This window comes from Patella vulgata, chromosome 2 (genome assembly GCF_932274485.2).
Source record: "Patella vulgata chromosome 2, xgPatVulg1.2, whole genome shotgun sequence".
Classification (NCBI taxonomy): Eukaryota; Metazoa; Mollusca; class Gastropoda; family Patellidae; genus Patella; species Patella vulgata.
The window spans coordinates 38,661,541-38,681,996 of NC_065880.2; positions in this window are offsets into that span (position 1 = coordinate 38,661,541).

A 20,456-nucleotide genomic window follows, 5' to 3' on the forward strand; every position below is an offset into this window, starting at 1 on the left:
AGGTGTATATCAGTGGACTGTTACCAAATTTAGAGATATAGATAAAGAACTTATTTTGCGCTGAATTCTGATTGTCAAAGGGAGAACCTAAGTGCAAGTCCTCACTTTTAAAAAAAATGTCCTCTATTTGTTCGTGTTCTGTCTATTGTAGGACCCCGTTAATTTGGCAAAGCAAACGCCGCGACTCGCGGTTGAAATGTACGATCTGAAAATTTTGATTTTCTATAGGTTCTTCCTAACAATCCGACCTCCATGGAGATAGCTCATGTATGTGCCACCACAAAATTCTTAATCCGAAATACTTAATGAACAATTACTCAAATCTTTAAAACTTCGATTGTCTTTTATCGCGTTCAAAGGTTAAAATGTAAACAAATAGATAAAATGGTGGATATATAATTGTGTTTGATTCAGTGGTGCATAAATAAAGATAAACGTATATATTGGTCATATGTTACCTATAAAATGGAATTATATGAGTATGTATATGAAACTAAAGAAGAACTTTCAAAAATCGAAGTTTGGGGTAACAGATGTGCTAACTAGATGGATAGCACTATTCAGTAAACTTATTTCATCAATAATTTCTAATATACATGTATTTAATGTGAATAAGCAGATCTGTTCACAGTGATATTAAAATCAATATGGTGGCATGATATATCTCACAAATAATAGACCACGTGATACGATAAAGATATATAATTACACTATGTACACGTACACCATAACATGGAAGTAAGTAAATTATTGACTATGGGATATGTCTGACATAAAAATCCAATCTTTATCACGATTGGCTAACCAACCCATGAGCGAATTCATCCGATGGTCAGCCCCCTCAAATATCATTAACTTCATAAAAATATAAGTCAGTCGGCATATAAAAAGACTCCAGATGGTGCTAAGCCTATTCTATCTTTAAATTTGGCACGCATTAAGTGATGTCAATAATTTATTTGTAAACTTCACAAATATAGATTAATATAAAAAGTTGACATGTGTCATGACACTAAGATTCTAGACTATAAAGTCAGCAAAAATTGCCCTGAAAAAAGTGTGCGCGCGTGTGTGTGTGTGTGAGGGGGGGGGGGTATAAATAGTGGAACTTCATTTAATCATACGATATGTCATTGTGTCAAGTGACGTGGTTTCGATCAAAAACTTTTACATGGCAAGGCCTGCCTAACCTCGTTGGGGTTCTACAGATAAAGACCCCTAAGTGCATGGGAATTATTGAAATAAAATTTATCGTATGTAGTCCTCAAATGACAATTTTATGTTGAGTTGACGTTCAACTCCGTATTTCTTTCCCCCCCCCCCCCTCTCTCTCTCTCTCTCTCTCTCTCTCAATGAAATAGAACGCATACAGATACCGACTATTTCGAAATGAATTAAATGAAAAGAAGTGCATTTTAACGTTTTGCATACCAAACTGGAAAATCCGGAGGATCTTTCTCGACCAACACCCAGATCGGACCGATGATCTCCTGGTCAGTAAGCCAATGCCATAGTCACTGGGCCACCGTGGCGTCTACTTTAAACCACAGACCTTTTTCAACAGTGAGCCGTCTCGACCAAATGCAATTGCCAGATCGAAGTGTCGTGCACGAGGCGGTAAATTACTATTTCCAGAACACTACTTCTCATACAGCTAACACAACTATCCATTTCGTGTTGTATTTAAAGCACAAGGCTGTCGAGCCTGCTGGTGGACCCGGGATTATCTTCAACCAAGTAGCACCCAGCACCCGAAAACCACTACAATAAAATGGCGTCTTACATCTGATATTCATACATTAGTTAACTCGTTTTTGTTTCATATTTGTATTAACATTCGCAATGATTAGGAGACACGGTAAAATATAAACTGTTTTGGTACTGTATTGAAAACTTTGAAGCAACATGAGAATGCTAAATTTGGCCATTATATAATAGAACGGTAGATTACAATTTCGTGTCGATTTAGATCTAACATACTTTCCATCAGAACCATTTTCTGACTGTAACAGTTCTATGTATATCAATTTAAACAAAATCATACGATAATCCAAAACCCTACTTGTTACTACTATAATAGCTCTTCACATCCGCTTCAACCAAGGGATGGGGGGGGGGGGTATGGCGAATGGTTAGTGTGTTTTCGATTCCCCATTTGTACGTGACAAGGAATAGGATCGCCTGTCCAAGCTCCGGTTTCCTCCCACTGCTAAAGAACCCTTCGCGATAGCGAAGTATTGAAATAAAAATTGAACCATGTCAGTCCCAAAATGACCTAGTTTATGTCGAGTGGAAGTTAAAACCCATCTCTCTCTCTCTTAAGTCGGTGATTTCGCCGATTTAACCGAACACCCATCATATTCACTCTTGTGTGTCTTGGTTTTAAAATTCCCATAATTCCTCTCAAAATAAGGCCCAGTATACATTTACAGAAAATTTCACGGGTCAATATAAACCTACGCGGTCCGAAAACCGATAACAAAAGAAAGGATCGGATATTGATACTGATATAATACAAAATAAAAAACAAAACGAAACGTAATTGATATCTGATTTTAATCAAATTTGCTATGTCCCAGTTTAAAGCATTTGTTATTATTCTAAACCGAAGTCATCCTCATACGTTTCTCCATAATATCAACTTTCGGAGGATGCATCTATCCTAATTTTCAAAATCGGATTTATTTGAACTTGAATAACATAACATAATCACTCGCTATCAAAGCTGTAACTGATAAAATATTTGTGCAACTATACATAACCTCCTGGCTGCGAGTTCTAAGTGTAGGTAAGCAGAATTGATCCGTATCCTAGTAAACCGGTTTGTCTTTTATCAAACACTTTATTTCATACAAACTAAAAATCCGAATTGTTTTGCAGCTGTATCTTTAAGTACATGTATGCGTAGCTGTGGAGGTGCGGGGTGGGTATTGGAGATAGAATGTTGGAGATTAAATTCCGCGTGTCAATCTTAACTGTAATCATGGCCAAGACCTCAACTACCTAGTCAGTTAATTGTTACTGACCATGCGTATTCTACAAGACAGGGTATTACACGAGTTTGTCTGACCGACTTAAGATATGTCCAGAAGTTATGTCTGATTGGTAAACAGTTGAATGCAAAAGTTATCGACCAATTAGACACATATTCCAGACACTTAACTCTGCCTTGTGATACCTTATAATAAAACGATCCGTAGAGGTCGCCTGGGCTTATCTTGTAATCCTGTTTTAAACGAATCATCTTTAGGCTGTGTAATTAAACAGCCAGACTGGGTCCTTATGTCTATTGGTAGTGGACCCAATAATGTACAGATTATCGGTATACATAAAAAGCACGGCCGGTGCTGATGGTTAATCAAAAACAAAATATCCTTTGTCAAACCCTCTAGCATCAATTTTCAATTGGGATGTGTTCTTCAATTTGGAAAGTATGCTGACTACTGCCCAATAATCGTCAATAGCAATAAAGACAGAATTTGTTAGTAGTCAGCATACTTTCCGAATTGAAAAACAAATCCCAATTGAAAAATGATGTCTTGTTTTGTGTTCGACCTTCACCGCTAGTATTTATATTCCAATATGAACAATTCATAAAAAAATCCGAAAGCATTATGAGGTATGAGGTAAACTAGATAATCATAGTCAAGAGACCTATTAACTGTCTTAGTAGTTTGTATGTCAATACTCTTCATTCAAATTCCGAAAAATATCCCGATGACATATTAAAATTAATTTCTTTTATCCTTTTCGTCAAGATCTTGTACAAGAAAGTTTTGCAATTCTTCGAGGAAACCATATACAAATCAGAAATCAGAAGCGATGATCTAGAATAGAGAACAACGTAAAGACAAATGTTTGAATGAAAACTCGTTTACAAGTTATTCATTCGGTCTAGACATATTAAATCTTACGATAGAATAAACAACACATAATTTACGACTGGAGAAATGAGGTTCATAATATACATAAAGACAATCTCGTCCATGTGATAGACGAGTATGTCCGGTAATCTATATTTAAAAATTTTATTTACCATTATAGAAACAAAGAAAACCCTTGTAATCCACTGAAACTGGGAATGTGCGACGATTCGCTGTTATTTCGAGGTAGGGCTGTTTATTGATTTAAAACGCAATCCTGTGGATCCATTGGATTGTAGGTTTGATTCCACGTGGGTGACCGGAAATGGGGTCGCTTGTCTAAACCTAACTATCCGGTTTACACCCACTGTTAATGAGCACCGGGCGTTAAATGAATTATTGAACATCCGACTGTTCTGCTCCGACTGGGCTTATGAAGATGGGTACATGTATATGCCATACAGTGTGCTATGGGGGAAATTTTGCCCGAACAGCTGCACGGCGGTTTACTCTTATATCGACTTCTAACTGCCAAATGATCTTTTCCGCGCACGACAATGTGTACACGGGACCTCGGTTTGTGGACCCACCCGAACGACTATACATTGTGTCTTGTCAGACCCTCTGTCCTGCACCACTGACAAGAGAAGTGAATCATCAAAGCTTGTATGTGAATCTCTAAAAAAACTGGATTTGATGAACAATCGTTAAAGCTCATCTGCTTCCTTCCTTTATTTTTATTTTAGTATTGACCCTTTTGTTTAAATTAACTATGAATATTCATAATTTATGAAAAGCACATATTAATGTAATATGAATGTTTGTAAACTGATTTACATTCAATGTATTGTAATTTCTAATCAGTATGGTTCGGTTAAATACGTGATTCTCAATTAAAAGGAATTAGTTTGGTTTGTCCAGTCTACAAGTTTATCTGTTTTTCTTGCTGTGTCTCTTCAGCACTGACTTTGTTTTGACTTTGTTCATCAAGTTTTCTCGTTACATATAGCCCTCGAGACAATAGACATCCCGACATTGGGAAATGATTTTAAAGTGTTCATTGTTTTCTTAAATATTGGATACCAGGGGCCAATATTCCCACGATAAGATAACAACATCAATATTGGTTGAAATTGGCCGATACTGAATCTATATAATTCGTGCTTTTTTGCTTTTGTTTTCATGCCGAATATTTTGTATGATATTGAGTTAGAGCTACACACCCTTTAATTAAAGAAATAGGTCTTTGTAAAGTTTTGTATACTGCCACTAAAACATACATTATAAAACTAAGCAAGACCTTTCCCACAAACACCCTTATTTATTAAATAATATGGTATACATTTTATAACTATCGATTTTGAATTATCGCTTCGTTCCGTTACATTCGTTTTTGCTGGAATTGTAATATAGAAAATAAAAAAAGAGTGTTTTTAAACTGAAATAAACGTATTGGTGAAATCGAAATTCCCATGCAGTCAAAAAAGAACTATCCATAAAAATAAGAAACTATGGGATAATCACTATTTTACTGTCGTCACGACACAGTTTTTGTATAATACGACTCGATTACTGTTTAAATACAGCGTTGAGAATGAAGAAAGAAGTCCCTATAGGATTCAATAGTCACGACAATGATAGATAGATCTACATCGCGTCTCATTTAACTTGAATTTCCCTTGGTGACGTAAACAACTGTATATAGCGTCAAGCTGGTAATGCACAGATAGGAAGATTTTGTCGCCTGGTCTGAACAATTACGTCAAACACGTCAAATAGTTTACGGATATCAGCTAATTGATCAGATTCGCCGTATTTTGAATTACATGTAAATATTGTACATAGATTATCAACATATACCCAGTAGCGTAGTTAAGGCGATCCGCTCCCGGTGACCCTTTGTGGGCGCGGCACATTTTGTGTACTGCATCGACACACTTTTATTTTCCGAGGAAATAAAATTGGATTTAACGTCCTTCTATTTTGCCCCAAATGGGCTAATGAAGACGGGCATACGTCATACAGTGTGCTATGCGGGAAATTTTGCCCGGGCAGCGGCAATATGGCCTTACATTGAATTCCAACTGCATGCACGCCAATGTGTACACAGGACCTCAGTTTTTCTTCCCATCCGTATGACTAGTCAACTGTCCTTGCCAGGCCCTCCGTCCTGCACCACTGACAAGTAGAAACCCGATGAACTTTCTCGGAATGCAAGGATCGAACACTCAACTTCCAGGCTAGTGAGCCAGCGTCTTATTCAATTCGCCACCCTGGTCTCATTTCTCCAGGCAAATATGTTCTTATGGAGTTAGAGGAAAACGCAGTGACCGCCCCGAGCGACGGCCATCAATATTTTAATCAACATACCGATTTAGAGAGAGAGAAATGAGTTTAACGTCCACTCGACAAAAGGTAGGTCATTTTGGGACTAACATATGCTTGCGCGTAGGTGTCGTGTTACCTGTGAGAGGAATCCGGTAAAAACCGCGAGGTTGGCACGTACGAGCGCGGAATCGAAACCACGCCACTTGACTCACTGATATACCTTATGATCTAACACACCTAACACGTACTTAAAATTATGAAAATAGATAAACGGCTCCGTACAATTTAAAGATACGAACTCTGGTTGTAATATTATAATCAATCAATATAATCAATCAATCGTTCGATCAAGTTGTATTAAATCTATTAGAGATTAGCGGGTAATTCGCTTTAGGGTGTTAGTATTTATAATTCGTTTGGTACAGATAGCGACATTGACACAAGCTAAATGGTTTTATATATTCCTTTCAACTGACGTTAATCGATGATCTGAATGGGTTTTCATAGTGTTGAAAAATGTATTCGATTGTATGTTTGATGGCATACAGCCTATACATAAATTATATCCTCAAGGTATTAGGTATCACAAAACCATTAGGATGCAAATTATACAGCGAAATACATCACAATCACCGTCCTATTAAATAGTTTATTGATGGCTTGAAATGTATTTTAATGATAATGCGCCCACATGTATATACCTCAAATTTTCGAACCAAATAAATTTATTTCAGTATCTACTACATTTAAAGTGCGAGCATGAAATTTATGCGGTATTCTATTCTGGATACCTTAATGATTTTGGAGTTTACAAGAAATATTCACTTCAGTTCACGCTCTCTGATATTTATAAACATGTGACTTCGGGGCAGCCATAATGTTTCGTGTGCATGATTCTTTGTATGTTTCATTTTGAAGTACAGCGTCATACGATATTTAAGGTGCAGCATCGGGGGGGGGGGGATTTAATAGCAAAAAGAACCAGAAGAATGAAATTCGCATTTTATCAATCGACCTAGTCTGGCGTACGATATCCAAATATTTTGGGCATGTTGTGACTAAACCTTCAGAGCGACAACTTTGGGGATTGGTCAGTGATTTAGGATCTCCATAATTTAGTGAATAGAGTTGAATGTTGTTGTTAATGAAGGTGGTCATTAGAATGCAGTTTCTACAATTTAAACACAGATAAACAAAACAAAGTGTCTCTCAAGTAATTTATTGACTGAATAACCCCGTGTAATATGAGGATGTCAGCTTTTACGTCATACGATATGTGTAATCAATAAAGCTGGCACCTTATTTGGACATGTCCCGAGGGGTTGGCTCAAACAGGAACTTCCGTTGTTGACAAACGTGACAATTTACTTCTTCTGTGTTGATATAGATAAGCATTGTAGGATGCCCTGACTAGACATGTCGGTGTAATAAATGTCATATATAATGGAGAGCTTGATAAAGGGAGGTAACCCAATTTAAAGCACTTGCGCTCCCGTTTGGCATTTTGAAGCTATCTTAATTCAATCACAAGTTTAAAATTAATTCTAAAGAATGAATACATTAGCTAAAATACGAAGTGTAATGGTAAACTTTCACTTATGTGAATATTATTCCGAAAAGGGATGAACTGAAAATAAACGTTGCAAATTTGAGAAGGAACAAAATCGGTATTACCTCCCTTGTATCAGTAAAATGGATTTAATCACCGTAAATGGGCACATTTTTCAGAGTATTAAATAGAACCGGAATTGAAAAATATATAGCGTGACTATTAGCATTCCGCGAATTGATGTTCGATACTAATTAACGCCGAACAAGAAGTAGCGGCGTTCCCCTAATTTTTCGGAGTAAGGGCTTCTCTGCATCCTCCCAATGTCGAAATAAGATATTGAAATGAAAATTTATCCTGGCTGTACTTCACTCGTTCCTGACTTAAAATTACTCCCCTTTCTTCTTTGTGCAAAAATAATGAAGATTGCTTTCGGTCTTAAGTCGGTAATAGAAGTATTATTGTGAGCCTTTATATATAACGGGTATGCGAATACGTCATCTGGAAGAAATCTGTTAATATGATCTGAGTTTATTTTAATTCACAGTAATCACTGTTATTTTATCTTAAATACATCAACACTTTACACTTAAAATACCTCACTTATATTAAGAAAGACAGACAGATTTAGAAGTCACGGTGGCTGAGTGGGCATTGCACTTGCTCACTAACCATGTGATCACTGGTTTAATCCCGGCGTTGGTCGAGAAAGTTCTTTGGGTTGCACATTGTCAGTGCAGAACGGGTCGGGGTGGGGTGGAAAGGAAAATATATGTAGTCGCTCGGTTAACACGAAAAACTGAGGTTGTTGTATATAAAGAACTCCTGACAGTTGAAATTCGGTGTAGAGCAGATAGAAACGCCGCTTTCCGAGTAATATTCCCATCTTCATTAAACCAGATGGTGCACGAAAGCTCAAATACATGTATATACATTGCCAACGGTGATGTAAGCCTCTTCTAAACATCGAATTTATTCTGAGCGGTTTTTATTTTTAAAAAATTTATTTGCAGTGTACAATAATTAAGTGTTATTAAATTAATTGGGGATAGAAGTGGATTTGGGTTATATGTGCCCATATATTGCATGTTGGTGTCACACTCTTTCCAATATTCAGACAGACATAATAGCACTTCATTAATGGACAGTCTTATCAAATCCAAATATAATCTTATCTTCATCATAGACATTTTCATATGCTGTCTAGAAGTTGAGATGTCGTTGCGACCTGATTAAGAAAATTGATAGAGTGATTTGGCGGGAAATGATTACACGTCTGCCGTTAATAGGATGTAAGATATTTATGTGTATATAGTTACAATATACGGATGTAACCTGTTTATCGATGGATTGTGTCGGATACAAATATGATTATATCATGCACTTGTCAGATTGTTAACCAGATGGTGAGGCATACTCTAAAATACTTTATCAAATAAACAATAGTCGAACTTCTGATAATCAAATCACGTCATGGATGATGAGTTGTCTCAATATCAATATGAAGCTTTTTAAGCTGGGGTCAATTATCTTTGATTTTCACACAGAACAAAAATTCGGACCAGCTTTTTCGAATCCAGATGAATTGATGACGTTTGAAATTTCAATATATTGCTGTGACCGACAGACATGACAAAGAGTTAACAAAAATCTAAATTATAAAAAAATAATGCCTGAAACTAATATTCATTTTCTTAATTAATATGGTTTGATAACCTCCTGTAAGTGGGTTGAAAATCATACTGAATTGCATAAACACTGTCTCATTAGACCAATGGAGAACTATATTTTTAAAGATGCATTATATAAGAGCTAAATCTGCCTATTGCAGGTCTCCTTTATGGCTTCAAATGTTATATAAACTATTATTTAGATATTTATTAACATTGCACGCCTATAAGCAACTCTCTAAATCATCGGATGGTCGAGATTTAAAGGTATTTAAAGACCAGCGTGATTTAAAATGTAGCAATAAAATTGACAGTCGAGGCTTAGTCTCGGTTGTCTATTACCGTTGCTACGATAACGGTCATAACTAAGCCCAGAATAAAGTAATTTGTATGAAATTTTCATTATATTCATTTTTCATTATCTATTTTTAAACTATTATACCAAGAACTGTCAGATCTTTATCTAAATCTTACATAAGGCATCTTTTTAAGCCACGTAACTCTCTTTTGGTGAACATATTGCTTTCAAGTAAGATTTTAATTAATTACCACTTAAAAACAACCATGCGTCCATTTTGTTTGTTCATCCCGCAGCGTACATCACGTACACGTTTTGCCCCGAATAAATAATAGTTCACATTATTACAGAAATAATAATAGATAAAAAATAGGTAATGTTTTATCTTTCTTTGTTGCTTCATTGTAGATGTTATATGTTTTTATTTGTTTTGCAATTGTTTGTTTTCTTTCTTAGTACCATAATTATTCGTGATGTGGAATGTATTGGTTTATAAAAGGCTTGCGTGCTTATGAAAGAAAAATTCCAACGCATTCATTTTAATAATAACCATTCTACGAAGGCAGGGTGTGTCATTTACCGACAGACAATGGATGCACTGATGACTGACAGTGATATAAACATCCTTTGTTAAATATGATATCGTTATGAATGTTCCATAAATACATGCACGTGATATTTTCGACCTACTGAAAGGTGATGATTTCCTGGGTAATAAAAGTGCTGAAACAAAGTCAGGTTTATTGTACCAGGAAAACAACCCAGACGTAAAAATGTATAAAGTCATTTCTGTGGTATTGTGGGGTGTGGTAGTCGAATAGTCAGGGCAATATGCTCTCAACTAACGCCATTTCTGTGGGGAAGACACTTTAGGCGTTTTCAAGCCAGCAGACCTTCACTGATCACGGATGGCGCCTACGAGGCTAACAAGTCTGCCCGGTCGTTCGGGTAGAGCCAAAAACCAAGATCCACCCGTGTACCCATTGGCGCACACATAAAAGAGCTCTTGACAGTTGGAAATCGAAGAGGAGGCGGAAATGCTGCTAGTCGCACATTTCACACGTAACCACAGAAATGCAAATAATCATGTTTGTCTCAAAATGACTGAAGTATTGTGTTGACGGGATGTTAAACCCCATTCCTTTAATATCATTTCCAAGAGAAATACGTAATAAACGAAAGTAGTTTACTATGTCATCACGGTTAGGGCTATGGAGCGCCCATTAGGGTAGATTAATATAAGCAATGTCTATTCATGAGGATACGTTATTCAACAAAAATAAAGATGCATATTACCATAAAGATCTCGTTCTCGACAACAACAGACAATTACAATAAAAAACATTTTATTCAGAGAAAAAGTTGAGGATGTTTGTAATTTATTCATTTGTTGTTAAATAGGTTTCAATAATCTGGAATCTATGTATTGTATTTGTATAGTTGTATAATTAGTGTATTTTTACATATATATCCATGAGTTGTATTTGTATAGTATTGTATTTGTATATCCATGTGCTGCGGATTTGTACAATTCGTGTGCCGTATTTGCATAACTCGTGCACCGTATTTGTATTATCCATGTCTTGTATTTGTATAATCCATCCGGCAGACCTATGACTGAACCTGGAAATTGTATACAAAGTTTTTTTTATGATTGATTTTAGTAGCCTAGGGTGTCCTCGTTCAGAATCTGCCGGGTGAACCTCGGTCACCCTTGAGCGTTTTGAGAAATTCAAGATGGCGTCCAAGACGGCCGCCACATCAAATAATCCCCTATAGTTCCCATAGTATTTATTCTAGGATGATGCTTTTGGTGTCTAACCGTATGTTTCTGGGGTCAAGGAATACACTGAAATCATTAATTATGTTGTGGGGTGATTAAATGATAGTAAAATCAAACATGCCAGACAATATGACCCTTTAACACGTTATCGGCGGTTGGGGGCGATTATTTCACCGAACCAAACTAAATCTAGAGACAAACTATATATTTCTGGACATAGGAGCGTTTGAGTGATAGGATAACATCAAATACAGCCCTATCAGGGGCTCCGGGGCCACATGGGTCAGTCCTGAAAATGGAGACACAAGCTGATTGTTGAAATTTAAAAAAACTATTTCTAACCGCAAAACAGGAACATAACTTCCACAAAACTAGGTAATATCCAGTTTAATACTTTAGTCGTGTTTCTGGCAGCAACCTGTGACAGCACAAGCGCAAAATATTGTATATTCTAAGCCATCCCTAGTGCAGCTACAAGCACACGTACTACATGAGCTGTCACTATATACTGCATCCACATCTGATGAGCCACATGCCAGACTCCGGAGCAAGTTTATTCCTTGACCCCAAAAACATACGGTTAGACACCAAAATTATCATCCTAGAATAAATACTATGGGAGCTATAGGGGATTATTTGATGTCGCGGCCGTCTTGGACGCCATCTTGAATTTCTCAAAACGCTCAAGGGTGACCGACGTTCACCCGGCAGATTCTAAAAGAGGACACCATAGGCTACTAAAATCAATCATAAAAAAAACTTTGTATATAATTTCCAGTTTCACTCGAAAAATTGGGTTAGGCGACCGGACTAAAAAGCGACAGAAGCGATATAGTAACGTCGAAGAGCTTTCTAATACAGTATAATTAAACTAGAATTGTGACATTTAAGATAAAAGTGATACATTTATGAATGAATTACACAGAGAAAATAGTTCATGCGTATTAAAATAGCTTGAATTTTCGCCATACATTTGTCTCTTTTCCGTGCCATGAACCCCATTTCGTATCATTCCTTTTACAGAATCATGCAAAATTTATCGACATTTCCTGAGACTAACAACAAATGTTCGCTCATTAAAGACAGCTCACCATGTCTGTGAGTCAACATCTTGACTAATTCCATAAATCTTGAATTTCTAACAGGAAACGAATATCACTCCCGCATTGTACTGTGATTTGATAACTCTACGAAACGAACAAATAATAGCTCTTGGTTGTACCTTTTATACAAAACTTTGACCTTAACTGAACAGACGCTTCTTAGATTGATTAGAAGAGCTCTGTATCCGATTTAGAGAACTCGACAGACGTTAAATCATTTGGTTGCGTCACGAACAGGCTATTGCTTACAAAATAAGAAAATCAATAAGATATTGTAATTGATGAGTGTTGCATGTTGGTGTGTGCATGTTGTATAAGGTATTGATTTATAGTGTGCATGTGAACCATCTTACAATACATTTATTACAAATACAGCTTTCGTTCTAACAACTTCATTTATTTAATTTTTTTTATTATGTTTTTTTATTATTATTTATTTATCTATTTATTTATTTTTTTTTTTTTTGCATTAGTCATGACAGTAGTCCTTTGATGTTTATGGAAACGTTAACAAACATCGACCTACCGAGTTCATGTTACTTTTTCAAGTTGTTTACGAGTGTTTATCTGCGTGATAATTCGTTTTTTTTTGTAATCTAATAGGCGTTTGGTATTCAAATTGACCAAAACAATTCGTATTGTGCTTTATTCTGCTGATCATTCTTCTTATTTTACAACCTTATACAAAATGAAAACTTTGCATACTGAAAGTAGTCATTGGAAAAGTAATGAATATAAATAATGATTACAAACTCTTACTGAGTACTAAATATATTCAGAGCAGCTTTTGGTGCATATTGTGTAGATAGAGCAGAAGCACATGATCGCGTGTTTCTTCTTTTTTTGTCATATCCGTACCGTTCTCAGCAGATTTCCACCCTTTACAGCTCAATATATGATATTTGCTTCTCCCCCAGCGGAAAACCGTAGATAGTTTATTCAGAATCGTTACCGCTTGTTGTGTAGGTTTCAATCTAATACCTGTCGTCTGATGTTTGAATGACCCAATTAACCGTCTTATCCATCAAAATTATCAATTGAGGATTCACCTATGGTGTTAGCATATTCTTTCTCGTCGTTCCTGGTTTGAGACATGATCATGCCAGTTTTTATACACAGGATCCGTCTGAAACAAGAATTTAAACATTGATAAAACATAAATACTGTTTATATTTACTTCCCGAGTATTTAACTTGGTCGGCGTTTTCTCAATATTTAGTGCAAATAGAAACATTTGTGTGTCATAAATTTATTTCGGTTTTAATATAATACACAAAACAGACGTCCCTATTAACCTGTGCTTACTTAGATCGCGTGTATATACTTACAAATTATGCCACCGGCATCGTGTCTGGAACATACTGGATCGACACAATATTTACATTCAAAATGTTTTCTTCGCCATTTCAAATATGCTGTTTATTAGGACTTGTAGACTAGTGATTCCATCCATCCATTTAGTGCATGTTGAATCTATCTGTATTATGGTTATAGTAAGTGTACCCTAAACAAATCTGTATTATGGTTATAGTAAGTGTACCCTAAACAAATCTGAACATACATAGTAAGTATTCTTGTATGTAGGATTTTTTAAATTATTGCGACCGTTGCTTTTACTCGATAATAAATGCTGAGATAATCACTGCCGTTTCGTGACCAGAGAGAATATACCCCAGATACTGAGTCAGGCGCGCACTGGGAAGTACCCTGGGATATTATGTTTATGTTTGGAATTCAAACAGGTGTAAGCTGTACGTTCTCTAGTTATAATCAACGCAACACACCGTGTTAGTCTCATAGAACTCTCAATGAAGTAATGAAGACTGATCGACTGTTACCTAAATTAAATTCCTTCGATGACAACAGTCAAATTCAGTGTGTGGCAGTTTCAAAGTTTTATATAACAGTGGTTATTATCAGCAGATATTTAAGACATGTAGTTTCATTGTTGCATTAATTTTTGAATCTAATAAGTAACTCCCTGATAAAAAGAAGCTTAAACACTAGTTTAGAAAATAGCTTCCGTGGTTATTAAATTATGCCATTGTCTCTTCATATATTCATCTCGTGTCAGATTAGGATTTAACCATCTTGTGGATACGTCTCTTATCTTCCATGTCAGCAGGGGCGGATTGGGCCATCGGGCGATCGCCCGAAGGGCCGGTCGGACAAAAAATGAAAAAAAATAATTTTGTCCAATTCGTCAAAATAACCTATTTCTGCTGAACATTATATGGGGTTGGGTGGGGGAGGGGGTATTGGAACGGCCATGGAGCTATGATAATCATGTTGTATGTGGCCGGTGGCTTAAACGGGCCGCCACGCCATCACTGGAGTCTGGAATGGGCTGGTATAACAGACTTTCTGGGCCGGGTGTGCTGGGTGTGGGCAGGAATTCGGAATCCTGTATTTTTTAATGAAAATATTCCTACTTTTTCAATATCCCTAACTGGTTAATCAAATGGTCAAAATTTTCTCAACTAGTCCCATTTTTTAACCAGTTAAATACTCTTGACTCTTGACGATACAATGATGATACGTTACTTAATAATATGACGATATGATCATTTTACAGGTTGATAGTTGTAAATTACTTGCAGGTCGGGGTTTGGGCCTAAATTAATCGATTTATAAGATATATTATTTGACAGAGATTATAATCAGATATGCCACCAAATCGCATATTTGAGGTTCATTTTTCAAAATTTTCCCGAGGGAGAGTCCCCGGTTCCCGGCCCCAATCCGCCCCTGCATGTCAGACTGACAGGAGAGCATTTAGCCCAATCACCCCCCCCCCTCCAACCAAGCTCGATTCACTCACTAATTCGCCCATAGTTTCATAGAACGCAGCCAGTGAGAATCGTGCATTCAGAATCATGTGACGACTTTCGTCCAGCAGACGATGCACGATGACCATGTTGATACGAACTCTCGGGTAATCCCATTTCGGGAATCCCGGGATAAGAATTTTCGGGATGTAATTACATGTATATATTATCAACCCAGTATGGTCGGCATCTGAGATCAAGTTTCGACATATCTAACTATTAGTATCAACAGCTGTCATCTACAAGACGGGGTGTACTTAGTTTTGAAAACACCTTATACCACATACATGTATCTTAAATATATATAGTTCTTTTTTTTTGGGGGGGGGGGGGGTATGGGAAGGACGTGTGTATGTTTGTATTATAAACTCCATCAAACATGTCTCTTTTGAGGAATAAAGAGGATGATTTAGAAGATTTATAGAAGATGTCGGGTGTAATTATTTTAATGATTCGAGCAACTGGTGATTATAGACAGACATACACTATACAGTTTGAGACTGGGGACCTCAATCACAATTATCTCCCTTTGACATGTTCCAGTTAACTACTATTTATATTGTTTACTTAGCAACAAGTTCATCCATTACTCTTAAATAAATACAATATTTGATATAGACATTGGTATTATTGACCGAATGTATTACATAATCTATAGATTTCAACATAATTTTCCGCGTGCAATAGTAATGTATTCAGTTTGAAACCACATCGGTGTTATAAAAATCCTAATGCTACTCTTGCACAGTGACAAACATGGCGAATGAGTTTACGAATACAGTGATCATGTTCGTGGGCAAATGCGGTCAGAAATGGGAACATGCTCCTAAAATTCGCAAGGAAAGAATATTCTCATTGCTTTCGCAACACTTGCTTAGGCAATCACAAGCCATTATTATTGGTGGTAAGAAATTTGTAGTTATTGTAATACATTTGCAAGGATTTTATAGCATTTGTCTTGACTCGGCGGTGGATGACGGAGACTCTCATACAGTGGCGAATATCCTTATATAAAAATCTTAAATTCGTGGCAAATGCGCCGGAAATGATAGGATTGGCCTGGGGAAATATTGAAAAGGGTGAGGCCTTATAAATGCCGGCGAAGAGTCTCACACAGTGACGAATCCTTATATAAAAATCTGAATTTTAGGAGCATGTTCCTAATATTCGCAAAACCAGATCAAAGACCGCGAATGCTGACGAACACCTACGAATATCTGGCGATCACCTTGAGATCATTGCGAATTGGTGACGAATTGCATGAATTGTATTCGTAAGTCCATTCGCCAATGTGTGAGATCAGCATAAGTGACAATGCAGAAGTGTGTGTGTGTGTGAAATAGCTTTATTTTACGTCCGCTTCCACCGAAGTGATTTCGCAAACAAAATAAGAAGTATGGACAAGGGGTTTATATATGCAATTCGCCACACATGCGCTGTGTAGTCGTTTCATTCGTAAGGCTTTCGCAAACATTTGCATGGGCATTCGTGAGCATTCGCAAGGATTCGCAAGCATTATTGATAAACATTTGTAAGGCCTCGCGCTTTTCGCCAGGCCAATCTTAGCATTTTAGGCGAATTTGCAACGAATTTCAAATTCTCATATCCGCAATTTGAAGTATTAATATCTAGAGAAAAACAAGAGTTAGAATCTCATAAATTATACAAACACGGTTATTCCATGTTTATATTGATTGTGAGAAAGAGGTCAGTTGACTCCAGTTAACTGATGGATATTTTTATTATTAAAAGCCTTAATGTTATTGATATTGTGTATACCTATGATAAATATGTGCTGTTTATATGAGTAATATTTGTGGTACAGATAAAGAGAATGTATTAATAATCCATACACATATCAATACATCATAAAAGTAATTTATAAATTATGTTATTAAAAATCTCGTTATTTCATATGTATGTGTTTATACGCTTCGCCAAATCGTCCTCAATACGATAAAACAATGACAGTTGTTATATCTATCTACTGAAGTGTAAACGGTGGCAATATGTAGTCTGGTTTATACCAGTTTTAGGAAATAAATAATTCAACATTGATGGAAATCCTACGCTGTTGCACTTAACAGTAATTATTACCTTGTAAGACCGACCAATGCCACAACGATTATCTATAATTCATCAAATCATGTTGTTTTGGGTCGATCTCCATTTTAACTGCGTATTATACTCATTCCAAAGAGTGAAAAATGAACACCAGTAACGAAACAGTAGCGGGTACTCAGTGAGATTTTAACGACATTTTCGTAAAATGACAAAAATAACTAATTACTGGTTTGTTTCATTATCGTTTATTGTATACTGTATAGATCTAGTTCTTGTTCTGTACTTAATGATATTCTTGATTGGTTGATGCCATTTTTACAGTCTTTAAATCATTTCGGTAAAGCTAAAAGGCTTTAAGACGCGAAAGCGCAGCACAACAGATACACTACGCGTCGGCGCGTTATTCTTTACGACACATAACGTTAAACTTGCCAGTATGTAACAATGATATAACCACACCGCATAAACATTAATCATTCCCAACGTGTGCAGGTTTAGTAGCTATATGTTCTGAACTGGTATTGTACACGTAGTATGGTATGAATACCCTTTCCTGAATTTATGGTATAATTTATGCTATTGTGTTCGGCTAAGGTGGCATCGGGAAGTGTCCTGCAGTTAGTTCACATGCTTCGCAGTTTTAGAAATCACTTTCGGATTTAATGTCGACACGGTGTCCATTATTAGGTGTAGTGTTGTATTTTCATGTGCAGTTTATCTTCATTATTAGGTTTAAGTTTTGTGGTTTGGGTGCAGATTATCTTCTGTATCAGCTTTATGTGTTGTGTTTTAGTGTTTATCTTTATTATAATGGGTGTTTATCTTTGATTCCAGGTGTCTAATGTTTATATCATTTAATGTAAACATTTTCTTACATCTCCTACCAGAGGACGCGTTATAACATTTTATAGATCCAAATTTAGATACTGTTTAACGGAATGCTGTGATTTGTTCTACTAACCACTGAAACATTGTGTAAATAACGTAAAATGTCATTCAGTACACAGTGACCCAACTGAAACAGTCAAAATATTCTTAAGCTGTTTTAAAAATTGATAAATATTTTTACAGTCCTGATAGAAAACAATATATTTTGACTTGTCATTTCATATGCATGTAATTAACAAGCTATTTTATATTTATAAGGATAATTTTGCACATATTTCAGTTGATGAATGTTGATGTGTATATTGATGAAACTTGAAAAATGTGCCACCCTACGTGATTATGATTTCAATTCATATGGGGATAGCTGTAGACTAAAAAGAATTTTGATTACCATACCCAACAAGAACCAACGTTAGATACCATTCGCTTTGGATTTTGTTTTTTGGGGAGTTTCTTTGCATACTGAAGAATATATTTCAAGTTTAGTCAAGTTTTCGGTTACTGGCGTCTCAGTACTGTTAGTAGCATTTTGGCGCCAAAATATAAGAGGTTATCGGGGAATATCTCAATATATTTTTGAAAAGTGCATCCGATATCTTCGTACACGATCAAAAATTATTTGTTGTTTATAAACAATATAATATATCCGAGATCCCCATAAACTGAATTTAGTTTCCATTTGGACTGTGTAGCGGTTTAACGCTATCGCACTAATAACAAAATAGTTTCATGAAAATATTTGGATTGCCGTGGTTAAATCTATAGAAAAGTCGTTCAGGGTTATTTTTTAATCTGATCGTAAACGAAGCGTCACACAACTTTATGGCTTCTGATTAAAGGACCTAAGTCCGTAACTCAAGATCCTCCAAAATCTTCGACATCGAAAACACGAATTATTGGTCAATTTAAATCAACATTGATGATGTAAACTTACCGGGAAAAGATGAGCTTCTGATATCCGATATTTAAGATAAAATAATTTTTTTAACATTGGTACACGAATCGTGTACCATAATGCGCTTCAGCCCCAGTTGTATTGAGAGACTCGGGGGACGAGGCTAGACACATTGCACCAAATCAAATGGAGTTATGTAGACTAGAATAACTAGACGCTAGAAATTTGCACTCGATTGAGATTGCTGACTTATTTCGCCGAACATAACTGATTTGAAATTGGAAACGGAAACCATTAAATGTAAATCAGTTTATATACATTCATATTACAGTATTATATGCGTTGCGACCCACTTTTGTGAATTTCTAGGTCCCAAATGTTAGCGATTTAGCTCCTTTAAACATGCAACCTAGATTGGATTCAATGTTCAATAAAATTTAACGTAGCATGATACCTTTCCACGCAGTGGTTAGAATTCACAATCGTACATATACGCATGAATAGATTTTACATCCTTAAACCAGCGGTGGCTGAATTATCAGTCAATGCCTAAGAGCAAGTTTTTATAAGCTTTATAGCCCCGAGCCCTGGATAAAAGAAATAATTTATACGTTTTATAATTCATTAAGCGGCCTGGAATGTTTTGTTTGTTTTTTTGTTGCTAGGAACAAACATATCAGAACAGCATGTTCCCCAGCCAGCATATAGTTTATTTAATACACATGGTTGCATTTACAGCGGGGAAGTAAATTACTAAAACTGAAAAAATTCTTTCTAAATAATATACCTGTTTATTAAAAATAAATCGCTAGACAAAAATTTCTGGTTAAGAAAATAGTCTCTAAATAAAAACAAGAGCAAAAGTGTCCTTAAATGCCCATCGTAACGATATGTGTAACATAAGCATTTTTATTGTTTACCCTAAATGTATTAGGATTAGATCATTTGCATAGGACAGGGCGATCCACGCAACTTCATTTTAACAGATCTCAAAAATCAACACACCAGGAACAGAACTACCAGATTCGGTTGTAATCAGTCAGACACAGAGGGTATGCCATGGGCTAAAAGTTTAACATGAAATAAAATGGGGGTATAACATACCACTGCTTCACCAGGGGGATACACCATGCAGTGTCCTATGTCCAACTGCCAAGGGTTCTTTTATGTGCACATCAACGCGTACA